Below are 19,399 nucleotides of genomic sequence, written 5' to 3' on the forward strand. Positions count from 1 at the left end.
ATTCTTGGTTGCATCTTTATTACATCCCTTTCCATTAATTTTTGTCATCGGCAAACTTGGTGATTGTGTATACACTTCTGTCATCCAAGCTATTAATATATCAGCAATGAATGGAGCAGGTTCCAGACTTGTGCCACCAAATAATATTCTATCAGAAAACATTCTGGCTCCTCAACAATTGTGAGGGCCACTGTGATTAGCTCACCTCTCTTGGTACCTTTTCCCACTCTTCCCTGAGGGCCTCTGACAAAGAGGTAAACAGTCTGAAAGTAGAGCACTGGCAATAGGCCACATGCCTCGAAAGGTCTGGCTAATGTCAACAACTTGTACAAACAATTAAAATTAGACCCAAGATCCAATCTAAGGTGATCCTGAGCTTCCCAGAAGGGGCCTGCAGACTATGTGAAATGTCTGTTATGTCCCTGAAAATGGACCACAACCAATCTTCACCCGCATGACACCAATTTGGGTCCAACCGTCTCCTTTCAGTATGAAAGCAAACTTGATGAAACTATAATGGGTATTGTACAATTATCTGGTTTCAGCTTTATTAGATAAATCCACTTGATTGTCAATCTCTCCACCATCACACACAATGGGATTAATGGAAGATGCACTGAAGCTACTCAGTAAGAAACACTAAGGGTGGCACAGTGGTTCAGTGGTTAGCACTGCTGCCTCACAGGCCAGAGACCCAGGTTTGATTCCGCCCTTGGACAACTGTATGTGTGGAGTTTGCACAGTCTCCCCACATATGTGCAAGTTTCCTCCAGGTGCTCCAGTTTCCTCCCACAGTCCAAAAATGTGCAGTCTAGATGGACTGGCTGTGGGAAATGCAGGGTTACAGAGATAGGGTAAGGAAAGAATCTGCATGGGATGCTTTTCAGAGGATTGGTGTGGACGTGATCAGTCAAACAGCCTGCTTCTACACTGTAGGGACTCTGATTCTATAAGGTCTAAAACAGCATCTTCCAAACTCAGAGATCTCTAACAGCTGGACTGAAAAGAGCCTTTTTTCTTCTTAGGCAGTCCCTCAACACTGAGGATAAAATTCTCCGCCTCCAGAATTGTTGATCCTTAAAAAATTAAACAGTTCTTTTAATCACATCGGCACACCATCATACAGGGGATGCAGGTGACGTTTGAAGAGGGTCCCGAGTGTGATGCTCAGGAGTTTGTGAACATCTTCTACTGTTTGATCTTGGCCTCCACCTGGGTATGTCAGAGATCGTCAAGATGGTTGGCACCTTCACAGATTCTTCTTCTCCAGTTTGTGCAGACTTGGACAAGTGATTCCCAAGAGTTATTAGAGATAGCACACATTTTCAGAAGGATTTGAGAACATCTTTGAAGAATTTTCTCTGTCCTCCTCATAACCATTTGGAGCTTGGAGTAGAGAGTTTGTTTTGGAAATCTTGTGTCAGGTATGTGGATGCTATGACATACTGAACATAACTGATTGACAATAAGAGTTTGACATTGTGATGGCCTAAGAGAGGACACTGATATTGGAGCAAATACCTTGCCAATGGATTTGCAAGATTTTGTGGCAGCGTCGCTGATGATATCATTCTAGGGATTTGCAATGTCCTCTATATGTTGTCGATGTCACTAACACAGGTAGCCCTTTAGACTATGAGGTTGGTGGCAGTTTTGAGGACTTTGCCATCAAACATTCATTTCCTTCAATGGAAGAAGGCAGTACAGGTATATCGGAGGCAATGTCAAATTTTGTCATCTGCATCAGTCCTCGCTAAAATGAAGATTTAAAGTTATGAGAATTGATCCACATTGTCCAATGGCTCTCCGTGGATGTTGATGGTTAGGGGACAACTTTGGGTTGCAGGAGCAGGCTGATATGGACTTTTGGCTTGGCAGATGTTTTGCCCAAGGTTCATCATCTCATTTGCCTCCATAAATGCAATGTTGGTGATTTAGAGACCAACCTCAGAGTGTGCGCACACACACAAACATCTCCTGCACATTGCAACTCAGTGACAGAGGTTTGGGTGGTCTTCATTCTGGACTGAAGGTGATGCAAGTTCAATAATTCCCTACTCATCCTGTAGAAAAGCTGCACTCCAGCAGAAAGCTTAGTGGATGTGGTTGGACATTTGTCACAAGAAAGATGGAGAACCGCTGTGATGTGTACCAAGTTTGTACCAAATTGGGTCTGTGGTGGACGCATTGGTAAGGATCATGGCTTGCATGCTGCGCACAGCAAGCAAAGAATGGTGATGAATTTCTGGGGGATCTCCGAATTGAAGTAAACTGTTAATGACTCCTGCTGGTTGGCATACATGAAGGCCTCTGTGATGTCAAAGAAGGCCATGTATAGAAGGGCTTCTGCTCCCTGCACTTGTGTTGGACTAGTCAGGAACAACACCCTCTGTGCATTTCTCCTCCAAGCTACACATCATCTGACTCAGAACTGCATTGTCATTCCTTCACTGCTGGCGAAAGTGAGGACTGTAGATGCTGGAGATTAGAGTCAAGATTAGAGTGGTGCTGGAAATATACAGCAGGTCAGGCAGCATCCGAGGAGCCTGATTCCTGATGAAACGTCGATTTTACTTATCCTCGGATGCTCCTGACCCACTGTGCATTTCCAGCACCACTCTAATCTTGATTCCTTCACTGTTGCTGAGTCAAATCACTGGATACCCCTTTCTAACAGCTCTGTAGATATACCTGCACAACATGGACTGCAGCAATGGAAGAAGGCAGTTTCCTGTGGTTGCATAAGCCAGTTAGTACCTGAAAGGGTTAACTAAAATCTTGAGATACGCTCTGCCCATTAGGATGTGAAGGACTGTTCTGGGTGGAGCTAACCAGTTCAGTGCCAGTTCAGTCTCCAGTGCTAAGCAGTAATGCAAACAAAATTACTTATGGTCTTCCTCAGGACTTTCATGTAACCCAGATATAAGGTAATTAATTCTTACGTATTACACAATAAACCTATTTCATTAAGCATGGCCTGAGCGTATTTTCTGTTAAATATGTCACATGGGTATCCTTCCCAAATTAGTATCATTAATATAGACCAATACCAATACCAAGATCAAGATGCATTGGTGGCAGTGTATCGACCCAGATGGCTCAGTCAGAGATACCCACAACATTACAAGGTGGTATCAGTGGTGAACTCTACAGTCTCATTTAAAATGCTCATGAAAAGAATCTTCATCTCTACAAAACCTTTCAAACCCACAGTTATTTCCATCTAGCAGGGCAAGGGCAGTAGATAGATGGGAACACCACCAGCTACAAGTTCTTCTCCGAGCCACTTGCTATCCTGACTTGGAAATATATCACCGTTCCTTCACGGTTGCTGGGTCAAAATCCTGGAATTCCCTCCCTAAGGGCATTGTGGGTCAACCCGCATCATGTGGACTGCAGCAATTCAAGGCAGCAGCTCACCACGTCTTTCTCAAAGGCAACTAGAACAAAGAACAAAGAACGAAGAAACTTTACAGCCCAGGAACAAGCCCTTCAGCCCTCCAAGCCTGAGCCAATCCAAATCTACTGTCTAAACCTGTCGCCCAATTTCTAAACATCTGCAACTCTCCACTCCCCACTACACATGCTTCTGTCCAGATGCATCTTAAATGAATCTACCGTGCCTGCCTCTACCACCTCTGCTGGCAACGCGTTCCAGATGCCCACCACCCTCTGTGTGAAGTACTTGCCATGTGCAACCCCCTTAAACTTTCCACCTCTCACCTTGAAAATGTGACGTCTCGTTATTGAATCCTTCCTGGGAAAAAGCTTGTCTCTATCCACCCCGTCTACACCCTTCAAGAGTTTTTAAACCTCAATCAGGTCTCCCCTCAACCTTCTATTTTTCTAATGAAAACAAATCTAACCTACTCAACCTCTCTTCATAGCTAGCACCTTCCATACCAGGCATCAACCTCATAAACCTTCTCTGCACCCTCTATAAAGCGTCCACATCCTTTTGGCAATGTGGCAACCAGAACTGTACACAGTATTCTAAATGCAGCCGAACCAATATCTTGTACAATGTTAATATGACTTGCCAGCTCTTATACTCAATACCCCGTCCAATGAAGGCAAGCATACTATATGCCTTCTTGACTGCTCAATCAACCTGTGCAGCAACCTTCAGGGTACAATGGACCTGCATTCCCAGATCTCTCTGCCCATCAACTTTTCCCAAGGCTCTTCCGTTCATTGTATAATTCGCTCTAGAATTACACTTGCCTAAATTTATCACCTCACATTTGTCTGGATTGAAATCCATCTGCCACATTTCTGCTCAACTCTCCAGTCTATCTACATCCTCCTGTATTCTCTGACAGTCCCTTATGCTTTCTTCTACTCCACCAATCTTTGTGCTATAGGGGCATGCAACAAATGCTAACCAGTCAGTAATGCCTATGAGCCATGAGTGAATAAAAAAAAGGACAATCATCTAAGGTGTAGAAGGAAAAAAAAAGTTAGAAAGATATGAATGTTGTCAGCAACTTATGTGAAAGTAGCAGCCAAATGTAAAAAGCAGCAGAAGCCATAACAGTGCCAAACCTGTCCATTAAAGCTTAACTCAGCTATAAATAATCAAAATATTGAAAAATCCTGCAGAGACTATGCAGTTTCTTACCAGAGCTACAAGGGGAAAATCTAAATCATAGACTTGGGATATAATAGGTAATATCAGAATTGAGTCATGTCCCTTGGAAAAAGGTGAAAACATTTACAGTTAAGGGAAAATTCAAGGCTGAAACGCTGAAAGAAGTTTAAAAATCATCAGGAGAGGCAGCCAAAAAGACTTTGAGAAAATGGTAGCCACGATGTGAAGGTGCTGGTGTTGGACTGGGGTGGACAAAGTTAAAAATCACACAACACCAAGTTATAGTCCAACAGGTTTATTTGGTAGTACTAGCTTTCAGAGTGCTGCTCCTTCAACAGGCAGTGCTGTGAAAACTTGAACTTCCAAGTAAACCTGTTGAATTATAACCTGATGTTGTGTGTTTTTTTAACTTGGAGAAAACGAATTTCGTTAAAAAAATAGTTAAAATGGCATTATGTTTTGACTAATTAGCATGAAAAACAATTGAAGATTGAAGACGAGTTTATTGAAAATCAGTATTTTAAAGACAAAATAGATTTTTATTTTCCAAACTAAATTATTCTTAAAACTGCCAAACCAGCGCGATGCCATTTGTTTCAATTTAGTGTCACAATTATCTTGAAGAAGGAACAGGAAGGGTGCATAGCAAACATATTAATTAAACAAGGATGAAAACCATTAAGAAAAATTGAGAAAATATAAATACAGTATTTCCTCATTTTAAAGCAACAATTTCAACACTCACTAAAACCCAAAAGCGCTTCTTCACCATAAATGGTACACCAATTCTAAGGCATTTATAAGTTTCTCAAATTTAATACACAAAATCTATAGAACATTTTTGGAAATGAAAATAAAAAGATAGAAGTTAAAAATGCTACATGATGATCGCAAAGATTCTTAATGCAAAATTTTATTAGCAATGCATCTTAACTAGCTAGAAATTAAAGGAAATTATTTCAAGTATTCAAATAAACACATTGAAATAGACCTAAAATTTGATGCAATTGAAGTTAATGTACAAAAAATCAGCTATGTCGACAAATAAGTTGAAAATCCTGCAACAGCTTTCAAGCAACTGGTGTAAGCAAGAAAAGCAACAATAGTTAAATACATGACTCTGCAGAAAGGGATACTTCACACAGATTTGAAATCACAGATGCCTCATACAGAAAATTAAATGGGACTAAATGAAACAGACAGTTCATGAGATACATAATTGTTTCAGCAATATCTACTGAAGAACAAGCAAACATTTCTTTATTCTGGTAAATTCAGGAGGAGGCCATGATTTACCAGATAGTATGTCAGAGAAGAAATAAATACATTTGATAATATTATAAGAACAATTAACAGTTACTTTAAATTTACTACCACTAATTGGAGTGGTCAAGATTTAATAGAAAATATGATAAGAACCACCACTTTCTCAGGATAAATTAGTGGTGGGCCAACAAAACCCATATTCTGTGATAGAATTAAAATAATTTTAAAAAGTTAAGTTGCTTTTGGCCAACTGGATCAATGAAATTTTATTTTGATGTTTCAGTGCTCTGAGCCTTAGAATGGTGGAATAAAAGTGGTGGTTGAATTATCAGTAAGTTGAGTATATTGTATAAGGCAGCATGCACAGCACATTCAAGTTAGTATAGTAATTTATTTTGAGAGTGTGGTGCTAGAAAAGCACAGCAGGTCAGGTAACATCTGAAGAGCAGGAGAATCGACATGTTTTGGGCATAAGCCCTTCATCAGGAATCATGATGAGGGCCTTATGCCTGAAAAATCAATTCTCCTGCTCCTCAGATGCTGCCTGACCTGCTGTGCTTTTCCAGCATCACACTCTTGACTCTGATCTCCAGCATCTGCAGTCCTCACTTTCTCCTAGTAATTCATTATCACTTGTATTTATGAAAATAAAGTAAAACGTGTATAAGTTGCTATAATCCTGCACCATTTTTAATTACACAAATTACAAAAAGAAGTAAGTCACGTGCAGTTAAGACAATTTCATTTTGTGCTCCATCAACAGCTTCTTGATTGCCTAAGTAGCTACAGGACCTGCTTGACTCCACAGCCACCAAAGCTGTCCCTGAGGCCATAACACCAAGGAGGAAGCACACTGAAGTAGCCTCCGGTACTGCTGACCGGACCCAGACCTCTGCCTCTGCCAAAGTCACCTCATCGTCACTGATAGTCCAGCCACTGGCATAGGACACTGTCCCAACTCTTAAGGAGCAGGGTCCATCTCAACTTCCAAGGACCGTGGACCTGTCTCTAAATGAACTCCCAAGGGCCGAGGGATCATCCACTCCATCGCCGTTGCAAACGCCGGCAAAACACCAAAGGAAAAAGACCGGCACCAATCCATCGACGGTGGAGTAGTTGCTTAAGCTGCGACTGCCATGACCAAGAGGAATGGACTGGATCTGCTGCTCAACAGCTTCCCGCAACCTCTCTCCTTAATTGATTCCTTAGAGAGTGGAATGGAAAATTGGCTGGCCCCTCTACATTCTGACATCTACATCCAATTATATAATTAAAATATGGCATCAGTAAAATGCAAAGTACTTAATTGTGTTGAGTCACAGCATAGTTCTACTGCAAAGTTGGATTATATACATTGCGTTGTCATGGTAGATTTCCAATTATCAAACTATCCAAGGCTATTTTATTTTCATTAAGACAATTTATCAGTTAGGCTTTCTTCCAGCAATTTGAAATTGTGATCATAAGCAGACTAATTTCTTGTGAATCTAATTTCATTTGTCACAAAGTTAGAATTTATCCTGTTATTATAGTCACTTGTGTTAGAAAACTTGTGAAATACCCTTCTTGATTGCCCCTCAATGGTGGAAAATATTATACATTAAAGTTAAATTAAATCTTATATTTTTTACATATCCAAAAGTGTTATCACACAAAACTGACCGTTCTTTTTCCTATCACCAAATCATTGTGGTTGTATTTTCATCTATTAAACACCACCATTAAATCACTCATGTTTTCAATTGAATAATTTATGCGCAAAGCCCATTAAGGCAAACTAAATTCGATTTGACCATACACAGCTGAAGACCTTAGAATCTGTTATTCCTGACTATAATGTTTATTGAACTCCGCAGAGGCATTAATGACATGTACCTGCATAAACTGCAGTTACTCTTTTAAATTTTCCTTCACACCTTAAATCATGCCCTCTAGTCCCCTACCCATGGAAATGAACTTGTCTATTTACTCTATCTATGCCCCTCATAATTTAATGAACCTTTATAAAGTCACCCCCTCAGCCTCCGATGCTCCAAGGAAAACTGCCTTTCCCTACAGCTCAAAACCTCCAACCCTGGCAACATCTTTGTAAATCTTTTCTGAACGTTTTCAAGTTTCACAATATCCTTCCAATAGAAAGGAGACCAGAACTGCACACAATATTCCAAAAATGGCCTTATCAATGTCCTGTACAGCTATGACATAACCTCCCAACTACTTTACTCACTGCTCTGACCAATAGAGGTGTATGGAATGAGCTACCAGAGGAAGTGGTGGAGGCTGGTACAATTACAGCATTTAAAAAGCATCTGGATGGGTATATGAATAGTAAGGTTTTAGTGGTATATGGGCAAGTGCTGACAATGGGACTAGATTAGGTTTGGAAATCTGGTCGACATGGATGTGTTGGACTGAAGGGTCTGCTTACGTGATGTACATCTCTATGACTTTATGACTATTTAATTTCTGGACATTATCTCAGAGTAGATTCTGTTATGTTAATCTCTACAATGTTTAGTTTAACTTTTAGCTTTCCCTCTTGTGAAATGCCAATCTGCTTAAGTAGTCTGCATGCTGACCTTAACTATGGCTTTGAACAGAATTATATCAGAAACAGGTGGGAGAGCTGTTCTGGTCTGGTGCACTTATACCAGATTGCTCACAATAACTCAATAATATTCTATTTAGTTAGATCTAACAGCTCATAATTCAGTCTCATTCCATGAGTAATTGGTGGAATACTAATGGATTGTCTGCAGTGTGTTAAAATCGTGTTAGGGACAGTAGATGTTTAAAGATACTGGCTATTCAAACACAATAATTAACAAAAGAACTAGGCCACAAGATTGCACATTTTAAAAAAGAAGCAACTTTTATTGTAGATGAACAGGAAGTACTGTAAACATAACACATAACTTATATTAAATATGCTATGAATGCCATTCTATGTGTTAACTTGCCTCCAAAGAGTTCACCTCCACATACAAGTGTCTTGAAGACTCCATCAATTTTTCGGTGACCCACTGAATCAATCCAGTATTGATTTCCTTTGTTGTCGGTATTCCAAGGAAGAAGCTTTATGGAATTTTTCCATTAGATTTTGGCTAGGCAACCTTCCAACCTTTCCTTCAGGAGTTCACAAAAGTAGACTCCTCATTTCCTTATGCTGGCTGCCAGCAGGTACCTAACGTCCAAGCTAACACTTATCCTACCCCTGTCGCTGACTGCTTCCTGCCACAAGACTCTGTAAAGACCACTTTAGACTTCTTCTTCTAGCATCAAGCTAGGCAAATCTTCCAGCTTCTTTCCCACCCACAAATTGAACTAAGTGTGCAACCGCTTTCCATGCAGTTAACAAGAAAGTTAACATTTCCTTAGTTTAAAGTGCAAGCCTGACTAACATTCATTTTTTGTGAAATGTGGGTGTTGCTGGTTTGCGAGTATTTATTACCTGACCCTAATTGCCTTTGAGAAGGTGGTGGTGAGTTGCCTTCTTGAACCGCTGCAGTCCCCCTGCTGTGACCCACAATGCCCTTGGGGAGGGAATTCCAGGATTCCCATGTACCTGCTGCCCTTGTTCTTGTCGATGGAAATGGTGTGGATTTGGAAGTGCTATCTGAGGATCTTTGGTGCATTCCTGCAGTGCATCTTGTAGAGAGCACACAATGCTGCTACTCATCGCTGGTTGAGGGAGCGGATGCCTGTGGATGTCATGCCAGGCTGCTTTGTCGAGCTTCTTGAGCATTGATGAAACTGCACCCATCCAAGCAAGTAGACAGTAATCCATCACACTCCTGACTTGTGCCCTCTAGATAATGAACAGGCTTTGGAGAAATCAGGAGGGAAAATCATTCTGCAGTATTCCTAGCCTCTGACCTGCTCTTGTAACCACTATGTTTATGTGGCGATTCCAGTTGGGTTTCTGGGCAATGATAAGACCCAGCGTGTTAATAGTAGTGGGTTTAGTGATGTTAACACTATTGAATGTCAAGGGTCAGTGGTTTGAGTGTTTCTTTTTGGTGACGCTCATAGCCTGGCATTTGTTTGGCATGAATGTTCCTTGCCATTTGTCAGCCCAAGGGTCTAGATTAAAATGGTCCTGGAAAAGCACAGCAGGTCAGGCAGCATCCGAGGCGCAGGAAAATCGAAACGTCGATTTTCCTGCTCCTCGAATGCTGCCTGACCTGCTGTGCTTTTCCAGCACCACTCTAATCTAGACTCTGGTTTCCAGCATCTGCAGTAATTGTTTTTACCTATTTGTCAGCCCAAGCCTGGATATTGTCCAGATCTTATTAATTTGAACATGAACTGCTTCAGTCTCTGAGGAGTCACGGATGGTGTTGAACATCATGCAATCATCAGCAAACATCCCTGCTTCTGACCTTATGATAGAGGGAAGGTCATTGATGAAGCAACTGATGATTGTTGGGCCTAGGACACTACCCTGAAGAACTCCTGCAGAGATAGCCTCGAGGTGAGATGACTGACCACAACAACCACAATCGTCTTCCAATGTGCAAGGTATGACTCCAACCAGCAGAGAGTTTGCCCTCCCCGATACCCATTGAGGTCAATTTTGTTAAGACTCCTTGATGCCACATTCAGTGGAATGCAGCTTTGATGTCAAGGGCTATAACTCTCACCTCACTTCCTTTGACTCTCTTAACCAGTAAGCTGCAGCCTACACCAAACCAAAACTCCAACAGCCTTCTGTGAGGAACACCAAACTAAGTGACAACATTGGATGCTTTGGGATGAACTCAATCAGAAATTTAGTCTGATTATTTTACCTTTAGCACAAACCTTTAGTTCAGCAACCTACATGAATCATTTTGCTGTAAATAGAGTTTATGACCCTTTAGGCAGAATCTTACATTTTCTAGGTAAGTTTGAGTTGTGTTAAGGAGTTTTGACTTTTATTTACCACATGGCCTCACCAGTTTTCTCTCCTTACCTTACCAAGCTTCCTTCAATAATTACTTACCAAAACCTGAAGGCATCTCTCCTGTCTGACTTATACCCCACCTGACCACGTGCCATTCCCAGAACAACTTGCTGCTCACTGGATATCTGCCCAAATACCAGCCTCCCTGATGCCTACACCATCTTTAAAATACCACAGTTCACCTAGTTGAGCATTGGCATTTTGAAGCTGCCAGAGACCAACAACTTGCTCAGCCCCTGGCAAGAGATAACCCTATGGTTACAGCAGCAGTAACCTGATTCAAATACCCAGGGTGGGCAGCAGTGGCAGACAGGCATATGGGGCACAATGGCCCTCATTGCCCAGAAGCTGCATCAGTGCAGTAAATCATGTGGCAGACTGTCTGTCTGCATGAAAAGAGCTGAAAATGTATTGGTGGAAAAGCGCAGCAGGTCAGGCAGCATCCAAGGAGCAGGAGAATCGACATTTCGGGCATGAGCCTTCTTCAGGAATCATGACGTTTCATGCCCGAAAGGTCGATTCTCCTGCTCCTTGGATGCTGCCTGACCTGCTGCGCTTTTTCAGCAACACACTTTCAGCTCTGATCTCCAGCATCTGCAGTCCTCACTTTCTCCTGTCTGCATGGAAAGCTTGGACGCTGTCATGAACAATTATACCCAGCACCCTCAATGGCTATTGGACCTCTGAGCCCAGCCACCTCTGCAATTTCCTGGGACAAACCATCGTGGTGCCTGGGTATGATTCCACATCTACTGGGTGCCTCCTGGCAATGAACCTGCATACTTCTGAGGACAGGTTTTTGGATTGGTCAAGGCTCCTTAATCTCCAGTCCCTCCACCTCCACCTTGCCTTCCATACCAGCCTCCTCTTCCTTTGACCCTTAAACATTTAACCTAAGAAGAGTGAACGTGCCTCTCACAGCAATGGTCTTGACATGTCTGGCCTATCAGGATACAAGTGCCCTCGAGTTTTTCCACCAAACCCATAGGGTCAACAGGTTCCACATCAGAGCAGGCTCCCACCACTTCATCTGTGGAAACAGAGAGTGGACAGAGATGTAATGTGAGGGAGAGAAAGAAGAAAATGTATTGAGGACACTTTGATGACATGGGTGAAGAAGGCTTTTTGAGATAATAGTGTACATAAATGTTGATAACCTTAACTTTCAGGTATTTGCTTTCTCTCTGTGTAGGTGGTCAATGCATTTCCATGCCAACCAGCAGCATGGCCACACATGAGCTGTAATGAATGGAGATCTGTACAGATAGCCTCCTTCACCATCTGCAAATGAGGGGCAGGGTGGCGGGGGAATCAATATGAACACATGCTACGGGGTGCTGCTGATCTCTTTGGCCTTGCTGATTTAACACCGCTCACACCTGAAATCCCTTTGCTTAAGGAATAGCTGTAAGAGTTTTGTCCATCAGTGGCTGAGTCCGGGAACTACAATGTCCAAAGTGAGTCAATGCTGTAGGATGGCCAGGAAACAAACAACCAATTGGCTATACCTTTCATGGGCAAGTGACCAGTGCTGTTTCCCTTTAAAAGCCCTACCTGTGGTCATTAATACAACCTCCTCCCTCACAGATTGAGACACTTCACCACCCAATCCAAGTGTGGCAACAGCCATTTGCTTCCAATTGCACATTTTCAATTCCAGCAAAATGGAAGGTGACAGCAAGCACTCCCTCTACCAGCCTTTCCAATCTCAGCCTGACCAAGTCACTGATAGCCACATTCATTTCCTAGTAGCCCATCCTGTCACACCCATAGGCTTCACACAGCGTCCTCACCCAACCTGTCTACCTCTAGCCTCTACCTACTCATCCCTTCCCACCCAGACGCTGGCATATAACATGCAAGTAGAATCTTCATTCTCTGCTCCCTCCCTGCCGCCTATGAGGTCAGGGTGCTACTGACCATGGGTAGCCTACACCAACTGTTCCCTCATCTGCATTACACTCTTCCCAACTCTTCAAAATTCTGCTGCTTCCATCACAATTGTACTGTACCCTTAGTCAAGGCCTTCAGCCCCAGTCTAAAAGAACAAGCTTCTGAGCTTCAGCACCTTGGCTATGGCCTAAAGAACTACAGGCTAATCCTCATTGTTTGGGGATGAGGTTCAAATCTCAGAATGGCAGCTGATGGATTTTAAGTAAAAAATGAGGTCTGCAGATGCTGGAGATCACAGCTGAAAATGTGTTGCTGGTTAAAGCACAGCAGGTTAGGCAGCATCTCAGGAATAGGGAATTCGACGTTTCGAGCATAAGCCCTTCATCAGGAATAAGCCATTCATGATGAAGGGCTTATGCTCGAAACATCGAATTCCCTATTCCTGAGATGCTGCCTAACCTGCTGTGCTTTAACCAGCAACACATTTTCAGATGGATTTTAAGTTCAATTATCAAAAAATGTAATTAAATTATGAATTGAAATGTAAGTAATGATGACCATGAAACTGCAATCAATTGTAATAAAATCCTATCTGGTTCACTAATATTCTTCAGGGAAGGAAAGCGTGTCTGGTCTGGGCTACATGTGACTTTCAGAGCTACAGTAATAAGGTTGACTCCAAAATGCCCTCTGAAATGGCAGGGCAAGCCATTCAGTGAGGCAATGCAACACAGAAAAATCAAAAAGAAACAGTATTCCGGACTCCTTTCCAGACAGCACCGTGGGTCTTACCTGCACCAGCTGGACAGCAGTACCACCTTCTCAAGGGAAATTAGGGATGAAAAACAAATACTTGCTTTGCAAGAGACAGCCACATCCCATGAAAGAATTCATCAAAGATTAGGGTGTCATCAGGGTACACAAGCCTTTGTTGTGTTGTATTTGTTCAATTGCTCAGAGCTGTTTCAACATCAATCATAAAACATAAATCCACAACAGAAAATTGTAGATCTTTCTGTGTACAGCACTTTAAGCTCTTCATTATGCATATCTTGCTGCCATTCATGCTGTTTTCCACTTTTAAGCAAATTTCTTGTCTCTCCGCAAGGTTCTGCCTGACAGTTTTGTCTTTATGTACAGAACTTAATTGAATGTTTTTTTGGAAATCATTGCACATGACAATACAGACTTTTCAAATTACAAAGCACATGTTGACATATGTCCTCTTGCACCTTTAAAGAAAACTAAGTTTGAGTTCTAATGTAATGATTGCCAAATCCTTTTCCAGTAAACTGGGTGTAGTGAATTGACCCAGTGCCAGGCATTGAAACAACTCTGTCCTGCCTCACCGCATTCCTCAGAGTTAACACAACTGTGCAGGTTATTTACTTTCCAGGAAATAATGGCATACGTTTGTTCCTCTTGTCAGATGATACCTTCTGGGCTGCTGGTCACTGAGGCACAAGGGGACTATTCAACAATTGGGCAAGTACAGAGAACAGCCACAAGATTAATTCCCTAATTTCAGAGTCTAGTCTTTAAGGAAGTCCTGGAGAAATTTGGGGAGTGAAATTGGCCTTGGACTGGCAAAATGAACAGTGGTAAATTGGCAGTCCTTTCTACATTCTGCCTGACATTGCACTCTTTCTGATTGAAATTTAGCCACATTCAGTAATGAAAGATACTTTTTGGTTAAGGTGTTAAGAATTTCCCTTAATTTATCATTGAACTAATTAAATTACCACAACAGTAGTGGTATGACTATTGCATCGCATTCAATATTTGTGGCCAAAAGTTGTTAAACAGGAAGCCATCAAAGATTTGTTTACGAAGTTACATATAAATGAATTGCATGTGTTAAGGAAGTAAAAGTGTAATTGTGTTGGTTTTGTTATTACAACTCAAGCTGATTATTAGAAAAGAGTAAAGTCCTTTTTAAACACTGGAAAAATTTGATCTCATTTATGGGAATAGGTATTTAACTGATTTATAGGATGATAAGAACTTTTGGCACTTCCCAGCCAAGAATCAAACTTGTTCCAATTGGCTGTGAGCACAATTTCACACAATCTCAAGAATTTTACTATTATCATTCAGTATTCTCACTGCCTGCTCTAGAGCAGTGTCAAGTTCAGTCTGAAGCAGCCGTTCACACCAATAACACAATTACAAGATTTCTTTTCAAAGCTTGTGGACTGCTTCTTGGTAGGATGGTATTTGGAGGGTCAGTGCAGACTCAATGAGCAAATACCCTCTATCTGCACTGTAGGGATCCTATGATTCTATGAACCATCTTTGAAGTTGCTGCTGAAGACTGCCCATTCCCATTTTCCATGATCAGCACAGCCACCAGGACAAAAAACAGAAATTTAAGGAGTATATGGGAAGAGGAATCAGATAACACAGTTTAGACCGCAACATGATTTTATCTCAATAATTGCTAATTATTATTTCCTCAATTTGTTCATAGGTTGCAAACATTATATGAGACAGCCATGTATTTCCAAATCCCCTGAGCTGTGACAGGACATGAATCTTACAATCAGAGATTGGGAGTGGGCAGTTGATGGGCCAAATGGCCAAATGCTCCAATATCTTATGGTTTTATGGTCTTATTAGTCTTGCACTTTCAATAAATTGGTTTGACTGAATATATATTGAACCTAAAAATATTGTTGCCATGAATATCCATTTATTGTCCCATTCAGGTACCTAATGTGATGAAGAAAATCTTGCATTGTATCACATCTTTCATGAACTCAGTGCATTTCCAAAGGACTCCACAGCCAATTACTTATGAAAGGTAGTCACTATATTAATATAGGAAACTTACCAATTTACTATATCAGGAATACCAATCAAAATAACATCAAGAGGGAAATCCAGAGGGCAAAAAGGGGACCTGAGATAGCTTTGGCAAATAAGGTTAAAGAGAATCTAAAGGGATTTTATAAATATGTTAACAATGAAAGATGGGATGAGGTACTAAACCGGCATTTTGCATCAGTTATACTGTGCAGAAGGACAGGGAAGATATAGAATGTGGGGAAATAGATGGTGACATCTTGAAAAAAATGTCCATGTTACAGAGGAGGAAGTGCTGGGTGTCTTAAAATGCTTAAAGATTGATAAATCCCAAGGAGCCCTGATCAGGTGTACCCTAGAACTCTATGGGAAGCTCGGGAAATTATTGCTGGGCCCCTTGCTGAGAGATTTGCATCATTGATAGTCACAGGTGAGGTGCCGGAAGACTGGAGATTGGTTAATGTGGTGCCACTATTTAAGAAAGTTGTTAAGGAAAAGCCAGGGAACTATAGACCAGTGAGCCTGACATCTGTGGTGAGCAAGTTGTTGGAAGGAATTCAGAAGGACAGGATTTACATATATTTGGAAAGCAAGGACTGATTAGAGATAGTCAACATGGCTTTGAATGTGGGAAACCATGTCTCACGAACCCAATTGAGCTTTTTGAAGAAGTAACAAAGAAGATTGATGAGGGCAGAGTGGTGAACGTGATCTATATGGACTTTGACAAAGTTCCCCATGGGAGACTGGTTAGCAAGGTTAGATCTCATGGAATACAGGGAGAACTAGCCATTTGGATACAGAACTGGCTCAAAGGTAGATGACAGAGGGTGGTGGCGGGGGATTGCCTTTCAGACTGGAGGCCTGTGACCAGTGGAGTGCCACAAGTATTTTGATGCTGGGTCCAATGCTTTTTGTCATTTTTATAAATGATTGACTGTGAACATAGGAAGTGTCACTAGTAAGTCTGCGGATAACATCAAAGTTGGATGTGACGGGGTCGGCGAAGAATGTTACCTCAAAGTACAATGGGATCTTGAGCAGATGGGCCAATGGGCCGAGGAGTTGCAGATGAAGTTTAATTTAGATAAATGGGAGGTGTTGCATTTTGGAAAGGCAAATCAGTGCAAGACTTATACACTTAATGATAAGATCCTGGGGAGTATTGATGAACAAAGAGACCTTTGAATGTAGATTCATAGTTCCTTGAAAGTGGAGTCACAGGTAGATAGGATAGTGAAGAAGGCATTTGGTATGGTATTCTTTACTAGTCAGAGCATCGAGTATAGGAGTTGGGAGGTCATGTTGCGGCTTTACAGGACATTGGTTAGGCCATTTTTGGAATATTGCGTGCAATTCTGGCCTCCCTCCTATCTGGAGGATGTTGTGAAACTTGAAGGGGTTCAAAAAAGATTTACAAGGATGTTGCAGGGTTGGAGGTTTTGAGCTACAGGGAGAGGCTGAGTAGGCTGGGGCTGTTTTTCCTGGAGCATTGGAGGCTGAGGGTTAACTTTATAGAGGTTTATAAAATCATGAGGGGCGTGGATAGGGTTGAATAAACAAAGTTTTTTCCCTGGGGTGGGGGAGTTTAGAACTAGAGGGCATAGGTTTAGGGTGAAAGGGGAACGATATAAAAGGGACCTAACAGGCAATATTTTCACGCACAGGGTGCTGCATGTATAGAATGAGCTGCCTGAGGAAAGATGGAGGCTGGTACAATTACAACATTTAAAAAGCATCTGGTTGGGAATATGAATAGGGAGGGTTTAGAGAGATAGGGGTCAAAAAGTGTGGTGCAGGAAAAGCACTGCCGGTCAGGCAACATCTGAGGAGCAGGAGGGGGATATGGGCCAAATGCTGGCAAATGGGACTGGATTAACATAGGATATCTGGATGGCATGGGTGAGTTGGACCGAAGTTTCCAAGCTGTACATCTTTATGACTTTATGACTCTATGTTGAGCCAATAATTCTCAATGTCGTTTTCCTGCTATTTTCCCATAGCTTTTGATTCCCTCACTGATTAAAAATCTGTCTAATTCAGTATGGAGTATACGTCATGACTCAATCTCGACTGCCCTCTGTGGTAATAAACTCCATCGATTCACAACCCGCTGAAAGAAGAAATTCCTCTATCTCTGTCTTAAATGTGCAACTTTTTCTTCTGAGATCAAAATAAAATATTCATCCCTAGTTAGTCACTTTAAGATTAAGACATGCTCGACCACTGAGCTAGCTAGGCCTGGATCTAGCTGTCCTTAGTGCAGTCAAGGGGCAATACTGTCAGTCAGGGAATAATACAACAGTCAGTCAAGAGGCTCAGATTCCAGTCCAGGAATTTTACCACAGTCAGTCAAGAACTTGGCCCTACCAGAGTCTAGGGTTCTGTATCCTTGCAGTGCAAGACTGGGCCTTGCTCAGGCCTGTACATCAAGTCCAGAGATCACAGACAGGCTGGCAGTGTGCTCTTGAGACAACAGTTTGGGTTATGCGGTGCTCAGTTTGTTGTCCTGCCTAGTTAGTCCAGGAGTTAGGTCACAGTCAGTCCCAGGGATTGGTGCAATAATGTTCAAGGGCCAATAAGGGAGATCTCCATAGTCCAAGAGAAAATGGACAAATCAAGTCTGGGTATAAGTTTCATTGGATTTGGTCATTACAGGAATGATTACAGCAAAAGGAAGCAATTGGAGATAGATGATTGGGAATCTAATAGAACATAGAAGGGAGCTCCAGGAGGGGTTTTACATAGTATCCACATGAAGAAGGATTGGCCCAACAAGGGCACGGTAATTCACAAAGTCATGGGCTCTGGAGATAAACTGGGGACATTGAAGGCTACAATGAATAGAATGAAATGAGGGGAATGTTGAAAGGTCATTGGGGGCATAGCAACAATAATACAAAAGGCAATACAAAAGGATATGAGAGAGCCTTGGCAAATAAGGTTAACGATAATCCAAAGAGATTCTACATTAAGAGCATGACAACAACTAGAGAAAGAGTAAGGCCTTTTAAAGAGCAAAGAGGTCATTTTTGTGTTGAATCTCAGGAGCTAGGAAAGATATTAAGTTAATATTTCACATCAGTTTTAACTGTGAATAAAGGAATTGTGGCAGGAGAACACAGGGACATAAATTTTGGTGTTTTGAAAACAATTCACATTACAGAAGTTGAAGTGCTGGACGTCTTAGAAAATATAAGGGTTGATAAATCTCTGGGATCAGATCTAATATATCCCAACACTTTGTGGGAAGTTAGGGGGAAATTGCGAGCCCCTTGCAAAAATATTTGCATCATCTATAACTACAGGTGAGGTGCCAGATGACTAGAGAGTAGTTAACGCTGTGCTTTTGTTTAAGAAGGGATGTAGAGAAACCTGGAAACTGTAGCCCTAAGAATCTGACATCGGTGGATAAGTTGTTGCAAGTGATTCTGAAGGATAGGATTTATATGCATTTGGAGAGGCACGGAATGATTAGGGATAGTTAGCATGGTTTTGTGTGAGGGAAATCATTCTCATAAACTTGATTGAGTTTCTTGAGGAAATAATCAAGAAGATTGATGAGGGAAATACAGTAAACAATACTTAGTAAAGCCTTTGACATGGTAAACTAATGAATAAAGTTAGATCATGTGGGATTCAAGGTGCGCTTGCCATATGGAATGTTGTATAAAACTGGTTTAATGGCAGGAGACAGAGAGTGAAGATAAAGATTTATTTTTTGGACTGGAGGCCTGAGACCAGCAGTGTTCCACAGGGATCAGTGGTGGGTGCTGAATATAGAAGGCATGATTAACATGTTTGCGGATGACACCAAGATTGGTGGTACAGTTGACAGTGAAGAAGGTATTCGAAGATTACAAAGAGATCTTGATCAGTTGCGTCAAATGGTCTGAAGA

Source organism: Hemiscyllium ocellatum, chromosome 12, assembly GCF_020745735.1.
Source record: "Hemiscyllium ocellatum isolate sHemOce1 chromosome 12, sHemOce1.pat.X.cur, whole genome shotgun sequence".
Taxonomy (NCBI): domain Eukaryota; kingdom Metazoa; phylum Chordata; class Chondrichthyes; order Orectolobiformes; family Hemiscylliidae; genus Hemiscyllium; species Hemiscyllium ocellatum.